Source organism: Camarhynchus parvulus, chromosome 2 (genome assembly GCF_901933205.1).
Source record: "Camarhynchus parvulus chromosome 2, STF_HiC, whole genome shotgun sequence".
Classification (NCBI taxonomy): Eukaryota; Metazoa; Chordata; class Aves; order Passeriformes; family Thraupidae; genus Camarhynchus; species Camarhynchus parvulus.
The window spans coordinates 1,179,304-1,192,594 of record NC_044572.1 but is presented as its reverse complement, the minus strand read 5'-3'; positions in this window follow the sequence as shown (position 1 = coordinate 1,192,594).

The following is a 13,291-nucleotide window of genomic DNA, read 5'->3' as shown; positions in this document are numbered from 1 at the left end:
TTTTCCCAAAAAAAACCCTGCCCAGGACATTCCCTGCTCCGAGGGGAGGTGAGGCAGGGAAAAGAATTCCTTCTTTTCCAGAAGGTTTCCCAAGGTTTTTGGGAAGAGGCTGAAGGTTGAAGGGATCTGAGCTCCAGCCCCGGGATGCTCCTCAGGAAGGGCAGAGATGCCCTCTCATGGGGGATCAGGGAATTATCCCTCTGAAATCCCCTTTTCCCAGACTTTAAAAGCTGCTGTGCCCATGGAAGTGGGAATCCATAGTTCCCAACTCTCCTTTCAGGGTTCTGGGAAGAAAAAGCCACCCTGGAGCATCATTGCCCAGTCAAAAGCTGCAAATCCCCGTTCTCCTCTCAACCCTTTTGCTGGGAAAGCCTCTTTGGAAGGAAAAGGAAGGGAAAGGTTGAGCCTATGGAATGATAAAGGTCTTGGGAGGGACAGGAATTGTCCTTGTCCTTTAATAAACCATGGAATGAGTCCTGAGGGTGCCACCAACCCCGGGCAAGGCTGATCCCAAATGTGGAATAACTGATCCCAGTGGAACGAGGGAGAGTTTTCCATGGGGATGGAAACAGTGGGAAGTGTGAGCTTCCTTCTGCTGCTTGGGATTGGGACACGCTCCACAGAGGAGGAATTTTATACCGGAAATATTTGGGGATATTAAACAACACAAAGGGGATTCCTGGTCCGGGAGGTTTTGGCTTTCCAAAAATTCCTCCAGGCTGGGAAGAATAGGAGGAATAAGAGGAGTAGGAGGAATAGGGGCACAGGAATAGGAGAATTCCAGTGTTAGGGCCTTCATGGCTCCAGACTGCCTGGAATGGATTTGGATCTAAGCTGAAGGAGAGCAGGGATAGATGGGATATTGGAAAGGAATTCCTGGCAGGGAGGGTGGGGAGGGACTGGGATGGATTTCCTGGAGAAGCTGGGGATTAATAATGGATCAATGTTTAATAATGGATTAATAAGTAATGATGGGAAAGAAATGGAACAACCTGGAGGAAAAAACTTGGAGGAAAAAAATTCAGCTTGGGCTTGGATGGAGAATTAGGAAAAGCATCTGCTCAGTGGCTGAATCCCAAAATCCTGGAATGGTTTGGGATGGAAGGGGCTGAAAGTTCATCCCATTCCCACCTCCTACTGTCCCAGGTGCTCCAAACCCCAATGTCCAGCCTGGCCTTGGGCACTGCCAGGGATCCAGGGGCAGCCACAGCTGCTCTGGGAATTCCATCCCAGCCAGGAATTCCCAATTCCCAATCTCCCACCCATCCCTGCCCTCTGGCACTGGGAGCCATTCCCTGGGTCCTGTCCCTCCATCCCTTGTCCCCAGTCCCTCTCCAGCTCTCCTGGAGCCCTCCAGGCCCTGCCAGGGGCTCTGAGCTCTCCCTGGAGCTTCTCCAGGCTGAAGGGACAAGGAAAGGGATAATCCTGAAGGGATTTTGGAGGGTTTTGGACAGCCTATCCCTATTCCTATCCCTACTCCCATTCCTATTCCCATTCCTCTGGATTTTGCCTTGCTCATTCCCTGGGCTCTTCACCTTTCTGGGATCATCCCTTCCCAGCCTTTCTGTGTCTGTTCCCTCCTTGCTGCATCCCAGATCAGAATCCCACTGGGATCTCTTCCTGACCCAATCCCAGCACTCCAAGGCCTCTTCCCACCCCCTCACACATGGAAAAGCCTCTTTGTGGGGAGGTCCAGGAAAAAGGAGGGATCCTTGGAGAGAGAAATCCTTGGAGCAGAAGGGCTATGAGGGTTTTTCCCTCCCTCATTCCAAGTGCTGCTCTCCCTCCATCCCAGGCTTGGAAAATCCATCTTTTCTCTCTGCTCCAGGGATGGAAAGGAGCTCCTGGAGAACTTTCTCCATAGGCAAAGCATTGAGAATTCCAGCTTAACGAGGAGATTTTACGGGCTTCCAAACATTCCCCGGCTCCAGGCTCTCCCCCTGTGGTGGATCCCGAGGCCAACGCTTCCATGGGGGAATTATGATTTTGGAAAATTCCGTTTGAAAGATCCCAAGGGAATTTATTAAGACTTCCTGTAAAAGGACGGGGAGTTTAATACAGAGCAGGGGGAAAAAAAGAACAGGAATTTTGATTTCCAGCAGAACAGGGCTTGATTTCATAAATGGAATTCCCTCACGGTCTCCCCCATCCTGTTCCCATCCCATTTTCCCCCCTCCTCATCCCATAAAACAGAGCCTGGGATCAATGGCCCATGTGTATGGAAATAAAGAGGAATCCTGTCGTTCCCAGGTTTTTCTGTGGGATGGGTCACGGAGCCGGGGCAGGGACGGAACTGCTGGGAAAGGCACAAACCCTGGGCTGGCTAGAGTGGGAAATGTTTCCCTTCCAACCAAACTTTTCTGGGATTTTGGAATTCTATGGAGAACAACTGCAATATTCCCAAAAGCCAATGTGCATTTCCTCACATCACTTATTTCCTCTTTTCCTTTCTGTTTTCTGTTGGGATTTCTCACTCTCAGAGGGAACCACCGGAGAGGGAGCAAACCCTCATTCCATAGGGAAGGGAATCCAGCCAGAGGCGTTTCCCTCCATCCCAGTCCATCCCAACAACTGGAGACCGGTTTCCCTGGTGGATCTGATGGAATCCCAGGATTGTGCAAAGCAGTTTTCCCCAAATAAATTAATTCGCCTCCTCAAATCAATTCTCCCAGTAAATCCCACCTTTCTACAGCCAGGAATTTTCCCCCAGCTCTTAAATTCCCTCATCCCTGAATTCCAACAAGATCAGGATCCGACCTTCCCTTTTCCCAAGCAGCTCCTCAGTCATGTTGGAGTTCTGGCACCTCCTCCTTGGCTGCTCCCAGAGCTCACTCCAAGACTTGGGATTCGTGTTTCACTCCATATTAATGCCTGAAATTTTATTATCCCAGGGTCATAAAAGCCCAGCTGCTGATGGCGGCCCCAGCCTCGGTTATTTCACCCTGCTGAATTCCTGGGATTGAATCCAGAGCTTCTCCATCACCGTGTGGAGAGAGCCCTCTGCAGATGGCTGGATAAATCCATGCACTCACAGGAAATATCCCAAGGAACATTTCCTCCTGCAGGAAAACCCCTGGGAAAGCAGCATGGTTGGACACCAGGATCTGGGATCAGCCCTTCCCAAGGCCAGGTCAGCCTTCAAGGGCGAGTTTGTTTTATTCAGGACATGGGATTCCCCCTTTTCCTCACCTTTTTCCTGCTCTTATGGAGGAGGAGAGACCTGACAAGGCTTAGGAGCAAGAAGGGATCAAATCCAGGATTTCCTGAGCTTTTTCCTCATTTTGGCTGAGGATGCACCAGAATTTGGTGAAATTCTCCTTCCATCATTCCCTTCTGTTCTCCCTAAAATGTTGGTTTTATGTGGAATCATAAAATCCTGGAATGGTTTGGAAGGAACCTTAAGGATGATCCCACTCCATCCATGGGCAGGGACACCTTCCACTGTCCCAGGTGCTCCAAGCCCCATCCAGTGGCCTTGGACATCTCCAGGGATCCAGGAGCAGCCACAGCTGCTCTGGGAATTCCATTCCAGGGTCTCCAGACCCTCCCAGCCTGGAATTCCTTCCCAAAACCTCATCTAAGCCCCAGGAGAAGAGCCCCTGTGCTGGTTCAATCCCCAACAGCCCCTAGTTTGGAGCAGGGATCAGAATTTCCTGGGATTGGGAAATGCAGCCCTTTTCCCTCCACTGAAGTGTTAATTCCCAATAAAACCCTCGATCCGGAGCTACTGGAATTCCTGTCCCTGGTAATGAGTGAATTAAACTAATTGCCCATGGAGTTGGTGCAGTGGAGGCTGGGACAGAGCAGAACAGCAGGACAATGAGGGGACACCAGGGGACATCGGGAGAGAAGCCTCTGGAAGTGCCTGGCACCATCTGGGATTTCCAAGGATAGCTGGGGATGGATTAAGGAACCCAAAATTCCCTTTCCAAATAAATTAATCCAGTGAAATTATTCTCCACTTGGCTTTGGAGCACCATCCAATGAGGGGCATCCAGAGATCCCGGGTCTTGAGTCCTCCCAACTTTCTCAAGCCTTGGGGCACTTCCCTGTCACTGAATGTGAGCCAGGAAATCTCGGAAACTCTGGGAAAGGCTGGAATATCAGAGGTGTGGAGCAGGAAGAGCTGATGCAGGTAAGGAGAGGATCTTGGAAAGGACGGGAACAATGGGGATGGTGGAACAAAGCCCCAGCCAGGAGCAGGAAGGGAGGAAGGAAGCCATGAGTGGAAAAAATCGGAGGTTTCCTTGTGGAAAGATCTCCAGAATAGTGGAGAGGGTTTTCCTGAAGTCTGGGAACAGCCTGAGCACATCCCACCCCTTTGCGCGCCATTCCAGCTGGAAAAGTAAATCATGGAAAAGTCACCATTCCTAAAAACCTCCCAGGATGTGGGAGAGGGACAGCAGAGCAGGGGCCAGGGGATCCAGCTGGATTTCTCCTGGTGGCACGTGACATCTCCAGGAGCAGGAGGACCTCATCATGGACCAGCTCCTCCCCACCAGCCTTTGGGGTGAAAAGGAATTCCCTGCTCTCCCGGTGAAAATTTGGGAAGTTTTGGGCTTGATGGTGCACCAAAGGATTTGGGATTGATTGGGCTGGAGTAGGAGAGGAGCATGGAACAGGATGATCCTGAAGGTCCCTTCCAAACACTCCATGATTTGATGATGATTATGGAGAAAGGACACTCTGCCTTGGAATTCTGGTGTAGCCAGGACCGAGGTGATCCTGGAGGTCCCTTCCAACACAAACACTCCGTGATTTGATGATGATTATGGAAAAAGGACACTCTGCCTTGGAATTCTGGTGTAGCCAGGACCGAGGTAGAACAGAACTCACTCCAGGACATTCCCAACTCCCATCTTCTCGTGGGATGAAGGATAAACTTCAACAAAATCCAAGCACATCCCAGCCCCTCATCCCACCCTACTTTACAGCTCCGTGGGGAATCCAGGGATAAAGCTTCTGTCCATCCCCACACAATCCCTGCCCGGAATCTTGTGCTTTTCCAGCACACACAGCGCGGCTGCGGGGAGGCAGCAGATGAGGCTGGAATAAATCAGGGAGAGCAGCAGGAGGGGCCTGGCATGCGGCTGGAATTAGCGGAGAGGGTAATTGTAAACAACTGGGGAAACGTGCCTGAAATTAATTTTTAGGACCTAATGGGATTTTGCTTGGAGCGGAGTCAAGAATGAAAAGCTTTCCGTGGCAGAACGAGGCACTTTGCATAAATTTGCATCCTGACGTCGGCTGGCTCTTCCCGGGAGCGCGCGTGCGTCCCTGCACGGCTGCGAGGGGATTTGGGAATTGCTTTGGTCATTATCCACAGCTCTTCTCCAGAAGTTTCAATGGGAACAGACCCTTGAATGCCAGGATTCCTGGGCTCTGGAATGCCGTGGGATGGAAGAGCGGGAAAGGGAAGGTCAAGTCGCCTTGGTGTTGTCATGGATGAACTGGAGGGAATTTTTAATTCCATAGCGAGCTGTCTGGGAAATGTGACTCCTCAGGATGGGTTGGATCCTGTGGAAGAAGGGATGAGGAGTTTTGGGAAGGGAAATGATCATAGACTAGGGATCAGGGAATGGTTTGGGATGGAAGGGACCTTCAGGATCATCCCATTCCACCCCTGCCATGGGCAGGGACACCTCCCACTGTCCCAGGCTGCTCCAAGCCCCATCCAACCCAAACCATTCAGGTCCCTTCCAACCCAAGCCAGTCTGGAATTCCATCATTCCATGATCCTATGAACAATCACAGCAGGAAATTCCTGTAGGCTGCCCAAACCCCTCAGTTTTCCTTGATGCTCATCCCAGTTGATTTTGAGGAAAAACCCAGGAATTAAACCATTCCCTATTGATTAAGCTGTGCTTTAATTTGCAATTATGTTCATTTACCTCCCATCCCACTTTGTGTTCTGCTTGGAAATGGGATCCACATGGATCTGGATCAAACTCACTAAGTCAGTGGAAGTTTTTCCTTGGATTTCCAAAGGCTCCAGCTCCGCCTCTTTATCCCTTTACAGGGAAATGCCGGGTTGGAATCTCCATCTCCAAAACGCCAACAGGGATTAAAGAAGCATCAAGAAGGTTAAAATTCCTCTGCCTTATTATTCCCACAGAATGAGGAGGGATTTCCATCCTCACTGGAGGCAATAAAATCATCCCCACTGGATCACTGGGAGGTGGGAATGTTAGAACATGACCTCCTGCCAAATTTGAAGGTTCTTCATCAATGAAAATCAAAGGTTCTTCATCAACCAAAATCAAAAAGGTCCTTCATCAACGAAAATCAAAGGTCCTTCATCTCCCAAACTCAAAGGTCTTTCATCAGCCAAAATCAAAGGTCTTTCATCAGCCAAAATCAAAGATCCTTCATCAACCAAAATCAAAAGTTTTTCACCAACCAAACTCAAAGATCCTTCATCAGCCAAGCTCCTCCTGATTTCCACAAGTTTTAGGCAGAAAAGGGATAAAGGAGAGCAGAATCCTCATGGGGCTGAGGTGTGGATTTACCTCCCAGCAGGACCTTCAGAAGAACCTTCCAGATCCTTTTAACACAACCCCGCTGCCCAAATACCTGTCCCGATTTTTCAGCTGGGAGAACATGGAAAGAGAAGCTTTTCCTGCTATTTCAGGCCTCCCCCAGACTTCCAGGCATTTCCATTAATAAACTTTCCAGGCACATCCCGACCCCAGCTCCAACGGGGACCTACTGGGAAGCTTTTCTCTTTCCTGACTCCGGGTGTTGACAGGCCTGGGAAGAGCCTTCTCCTTACATCTCCAGCTGCCAGGGTGTTTTGGCGCTCCCGGCTTTTGTTCCATGCAGAGACACGGACAGCTCCTGAAGAAATTCCACACTTCAGCCATTCCTCAGCTTTCTGAAGGACACAATCCCAGTAGCTCCAGTGCCCCTGGGAAGCGTTTTTGGAAAACATCAAGCCAGGAGGACTCTGCCAAGTATTCCCAGGGCAAGAACCACCCTCAGCTTCCCAAACATCCATAATTCTCCATTAAACGCAGAGGAACGCCAAGTCCTTCCCTCTTTTCTCTTCATGTCATTATTTTTGGGAACAATAGGTCAAAATCCCGCAGCTGGGCAGCTGGAAGGGAAACACTCCCAGGAAAAACCTTTCCTGGTGCTACCTGGGTGGGATGAACTCATCCAACTTCCACTTCTCCTCAATCCTTCAGATTCCCCGGAGGGAAAAAATCCTTAATCAAGGCATGGATTTGCTATTTTTGGTTACATTTACAATCTCCAAACGCCTCCGAGATGTTTTGTTCCTTCCAGCTCCATCTACCACAGATGGAGCCCAGGAAGAGCCGTGGGAGGTTGGACTCTTGTTGAAAATTCCTTTTTATTGGACGTTTTCTGCTCTCTAACAATCACGTCATAAATTCAGCAGGACTTTTATGGGAACTCCCAGGGTGTTTTTATTTCAAATATCATAATACAAGGGGTGGGGGGGGAATCCTACAGACCTGGAAGCAGCTCCTGGTTTTCTTGTTTTTACAGGGATTTTAACAGGAAGAACCGTTCTGAACCAGTGGCAAAAACTCTTCAGGAACAGCCTCGCTCGGCCAAGGAAAGGAGTTGGGGTTCTGTAGTAAAGTTGGAATTTTCTGCTGGGAAAGAATATCCAGGGGTGGGATTCTGCCCCTCTGCCCCTCAGGTGAGACCCCACTGCAGAGCAGCCCCAGCCCTGAGCCACCAGCACAGGGACCTGGAGCTGCTGCAGGGCTGGAGCCAGGCTGGGAGAGCTGGGAATGTTCCCCTGGAGAGGAGAAGCTCCAGGGAGAGCTCAGAGCCCCTGGCAGGGCCTGGAGGGGCTCCAGGAGAGCTGGAGAGGGACTGGGGACAAGGCATGGAGGGACAGGACACAGGGAATGGCTCCCAGTGCCAGAGGGCAGGGATGGGTGGGAGATTGGGAATTGGGAATTCCTGGCTGGGATGGAATTCCCAGATTTTCTGTGGCTGCCCCTGGATCCCTGGCAGTGCCCAAGGCCAGGCTGGAGCAGCCTGGGACAGTGGGAGGTGTCCCTGCCATGGCAGGGCTGGCACTGGGTGGGCTTTAAGGTCCCTTCCCACCCAAAGCATTCCATGATTCCATGACCTTGCAGTGGTCACAGGGACATGAGTCCCACACTCACCATCCATTAGTGATGGACACGGGATGAGCAGAGGAGAGGATGAAAGGATCCTGCTCCAGCTGTCCTGGCTCCGAGTAACGAATTTCTCTGAACTTCCATGGAGTGCCAGAGGCAGAAAAGCAGCTGGAAGTGGGATATGGGCAGCAGGAGCAGCTCTCCTTTCAGGAATTCCCTTTGGATGTGACAGACTCTGATCCCAGCAGGAATGGGCTCCTCCCTGCCCAGGGCCCATCGCTGTTCCCAGGAATTCGGAGCAGGTGCAGGAGGAAATCCCATGGGCTGTGTCCAGCAGAGGCTGCACCTCTGTGCTCCAACACCCAAATTTTCCATTCTTCCCTCCACAGGCACAGGAAAACTTCCCAAGGCAATTCCTGCAATGTTGGCTGGAAAAGTTGAACAACAAATGGAGCAGGAGGATAAAAGGATGGCAAAGTCCTGGGAAATTTTTCCTGAGTGGAAATTCATTGGTGTCATTGGCCAGGCCCCAGGGCTGGGGGCAGCTCTGCAGGGGGGGTCTCATCCCTTTGGAAGGTACCAAAGAATTCCAAGAGCTGCCCTTCCCCACCCCCTCAGAGGCCATTTCCGATGTGTGGATTCCCAATTCCCACATCCGAGTCTCCTGTGCCGTAGGAAACATCCCATGGGATCCCTCCACTCTCCCCCTGCCATTGCCACAGGTCTCCCAGAGCTCCCAAACCCCATCCATCAACCATCCCAGAGCATCCCAGAGAGCCCTCGTGCAGGAGCGATGTGGGCTAGGATGGGGGCGGGCGGACAGAGACCTCTGGAGCCAGGTCGTGGAACTCAGGGTTTATTGCAAAGGGCCTGGGTGCAGGGGCCTTTTGGAATTTGGGGTTTATTGCAAAGGGCCTGGGTGCAGGGGCACTTTGGAATTTGGGGTTTATTGCAAAGGGCCTGGGTGCAGGGGCCTTTTGGAATTTGGGGTTTATTGCACAGGGCCTGGGTGCAGGGCCCTGCTGGAATTTGGGGTTTATTGCAAAGGGCCTGGGTGCAGGGCCCTGCTGGAATTTGGGGTTTATTGCAAAGGGCCTGGGTGCAGGGCCCTGCTGGGATTTGGGGTTTATTGCACAGGGCCTGGGTGCAGGGGCCTGCTGGGATTTGGGGTTTATTGCAAAGGGCCTGGGTGCAGGGCCCTGCTGGGATTTGGGGTTTATTGCACAGGGCCCTGCTGGGATTTGGGGTTTATTGCACAGGGCCTGGGTGCAGGGGCCTTTTGGAATTTGGGGTTTATTGCAAAGGGGCTGGGTGCAGGGGCCTTTTGGGATTTGGGGTTTATTGCAAAGGGCCTGGGTGCAGGGCCCTGCTGGGAGCTGCCAGGCACAGCTGGAGCAGGGCTGAGAGAAGAGAGGGGGAGAGAGGATGAGAGGGTGAGAGAGTAAAAGAGGCAAGAGAGCAAAAGCGTAAGAGAGTAAAAAGGGTAAGAGAGTAAAAGCGCAAGGGCTAAGAGAGCGAGGTTCCCATTGCAATACAATAAATCTTCTGTGTTGAATATTCTAATTCTCACTAACCAATTTAGTACAAGATACAAATCCTACAGCATTTCCATACAGCCTATAAGAATCATTACATTACCATCCTGTGTTACATTTTAAACCCTAAAATCTCCTCTTTGGGCCCCTTCTGCCAAGCTGTAGGGTCTGCTCTGCCCCTTGGAGCTGCCTGCAAGCAGAGGGTGTTGTTTTATCAAAAGGGGATCACCTTCAGTCCAGCCACACCATTGTTTTCCAGTTGTTCAGTAACTGAGGGATCTCAAAGCTTGCTTGCATTTCAATCTCACTTAGAGTTTCCATATTCTCAAAATTTTTTGCCAGGCAATCATATTTACGAGGCTTTCCTGTTTCATCTTCCCCAACACCCTTGGAACCTGCCAAGCATTTTCCAAGCATCCCAAATGTTTAAGGAAAAAAACATTCCCAACAGCTCTGCTCAGAAATCCCAAAGGAAAAAACCCCAGGAACCTGCTTTGGAAGCCTGGAGAGTCAGGCCAGGAGCCCAGCAGAGGGGTTGGTGTCCAGAAGCAGCAACGATCCCAAATCCCCCCAGAGCTGGAAGAGGCAGCACAAACCCTCGGCTCGGGCAGAGTCCGGCCGGGAACGCCACAAAAGGGATTTCAGCAGCTGTCAAAAACCGGGAATTCCTTTCATGTCCCTGCAGCAGATGGACACTTGAAAGCCGGACCTTGGCCATGGGTGTGACCACTCCAAAACCACGGCCTGGAGGGCCGAGGGCTCGGGATGAAGGCTCCTCTCCATCATCCCAGCAGGTTGGAGAATCCCAACCAGCCTGGCACTCCAGGGCCACTCCTGCTTCGTGTCACGGAGCCGTCAGAGGCTCCTCCAAATTCCAGCCCACCCTGGTGCCTTTTATCCCGGCCAAGAGCATCCCAGGGCCTGGTTTTTATAGGACAGAGGGATGTCAGAACTTGCAAGGCCGGAGCGTGGAGAGCACAGGAGGGAATCCAATGAAAAGAGGCAGGAGGTGGCATTTCCAAGGAGGGCAGAAAGAAACATCCCAGTTTTTAAAAGGCCAGAATGTTGGCGCGGGATAATCCAGAGGGAATGGCCAGGAGGATCCTGAGGGATGGATTTGACCCTAGTGTCAGTTTGGGGCCATGTTGGTGTTCTTCACATTTCCCCCACAAAAGGCAGCGACATCAGGCTCCAAACCAGCCTAAGGAAAACAGGTTTTCCTGTGGATGAAGGAATCCCTGATTTTCCATGCAGGGATCCCTGTTCCTCACCAGGATCATTGTCCCATGCCAGGATCCCTGTCCCATTCCAGGATCCCTGTCCCACATTGGGATTCTTGTCCCATGCCAGGATCCCTGTCCCACTCCAGGATCATTGTCCCATTCCAGGATCCCTGTCCCATTCCAGGATCCCTGTCCCACATTGGGATTCTTGTCCCATGCCAGGATCCCTGTCCCACTCCATGATCCCATATCAGGATCCCTGTCCCCTGCCAGAATCCCTCTCCTGTACAGGGACCCCATTCCCATGCCAGGATCCGTGTCAGGATCCCTGTCCCACACTGAATTCCCAGCCCCACTCCATGATCCTTGCCCTGTGCTTGGCACTCCAGTCCCATTCCAAGATCTGTGTCCCATGCCAGGATCCCACACGCATCCTTGAATGCCTGCCCCATGCAGGGATCCCAATCCTATACGGGGACACCATTCCCACACCAGGATCCCATTCCCACACCGGGATCCCACATCTACCCAGGGCTCTGGGGTTGATCCTGGCTTAATTTCAGCCTAGAATAAAAGTGGAAAACACGCAGAAAAATGAAAATTCAGGACATTTCATTTGAGGTTTGTCCAAAGTTAAAACACTGGGATTTTTCATTTCCAAGTCAGATTTTCTGGGAGAGCTGAAAGTGAAAATTATCCCTTCAGGAACTGGGAAAAGCTGTGCCTGGAACTGGAGCCAGGGTAAAGGGAATTTTTTCCCTTGAAAGTTACCAAGGGAAAATTCTCCTGCTTCCCACCTTTGGTCTGGCTTCAGCCAGGGAAGGAAGAGAAGGGATGGATGGATGGATGGATGGATGGATGGATGGATGGATGGATGGATGGATGGATGGATGGATGGATGGATGGATGGATATGGATGGATGGATATGGATGGATGGATGGATGGATGGATGGATGGATGGATGGATGGATGGATGGATGGATGGATGGATGGATGGATGGATGGATGGATGGATGGATGGATGGATGGATGGGAGTTCCAGCTGGCAGCATCCCAGCCAGGGATGCAAAGCCTGGCTTCATCCGGGTTCCAGCTGTTGGGAACAGCTGGACACGGCAGAGTTTTGTGCATGGAGATCTGCTGACATCTACAGGGCGTTCCAGAGATTCCATGGCTCCATGGAATCAGGGAATTCCAGAACAATTTGGGTTGCAAGCAAAATTAAGGATCATCCCATCCATCCTACTTCCATGGGCAGGGACACCTCCCACTATCCCAAGCTGCTCCAAGCCCTGTCCAACCTGGCTTTGGACACTTCCAGGGATCCAGGGGCAACCACAGCGTTCCCTGATGGAACCTTCCCACTGCTTTTCCAGAAATATTTTGTCCCAGGACAAGGGTGAGGGGCACTTGGATGTCTCCCATCTAAGGAAAAATAGGGAAAACCACCAAAAACACCCTACAGGGAGATGGTTGGACACCAGCCCAGGTGTTTTCCCACCATAGAATCCAGAGGGAATCCACAGGCACATCCCAACACTGAGCCTGGCCCAGGTGGGTGCAGCTCTCCCACTGCTCCATGGAATGTCCCCACTGGAATGTCCCCACACACCTGGGAATGGCCCCTCCAAGGGGAGAGGACGGAGCAGGAATGGCTGCAAACACCAGGAACAGGAAAGCCAAGGAGAGGGAAGGGAGCTGGGAATAGAGGAGGAATCAGGGAATGTTCCAGCTGCTCTTTGCTCCCAGGCATCCCCAGGAAGCAGGAATGGGGCTCCTGCAGGTGGGAGAGCATGGAGCAGTGGGAAGCAGCAGATCCTGGCACAGGGACAAGGATCCATCACCCTAGGAATGATCCACCAAGAAAAAGACAGCAGGATGTGGGAATTACCAGGAACAGCTCTTCTTATCCCAGCTGGAATCTTTTGTTGGTGCCAGATGTTTCCCCCTGGGATAAAACCTCTTTGGAATCAAACCCAGAGGATTCCAGCACCATCCTCCGAGATCTCCCAGAGTTATAATAGTTTTCCAGGGAAAATGCAGGATCAGCTTGGCAGATCCCACCCGCTCATGTTTTCCCAGAGGCATGGGGTTGGAATCACCCCAGGAACCTGGATCACACAATAACCCGGATCAGCCCATCCCAGGAATTGTGCTTGACCTGCCGTGGCCACCTCCAACTTCCACGGGCTCAATCCCACTGCTCCTCCTCCAACTTCCATGGGCTCAATCCCACTGCTCCTCCTCCAACTTCCATGGGCTCAATCCCACTCCAACTTCCATGGGCTCAATCCCACTGCTCCTCCAACTTCCAGGAACCCAATCCCACTACTCCTCAAATTTCCATGAACTCAATCCCACTCCAGCTTCTATGGGCTTAATCCCACTGTTCCTCCTCCAATTTCCAGGGACTCAATCCCACTGCTCCTC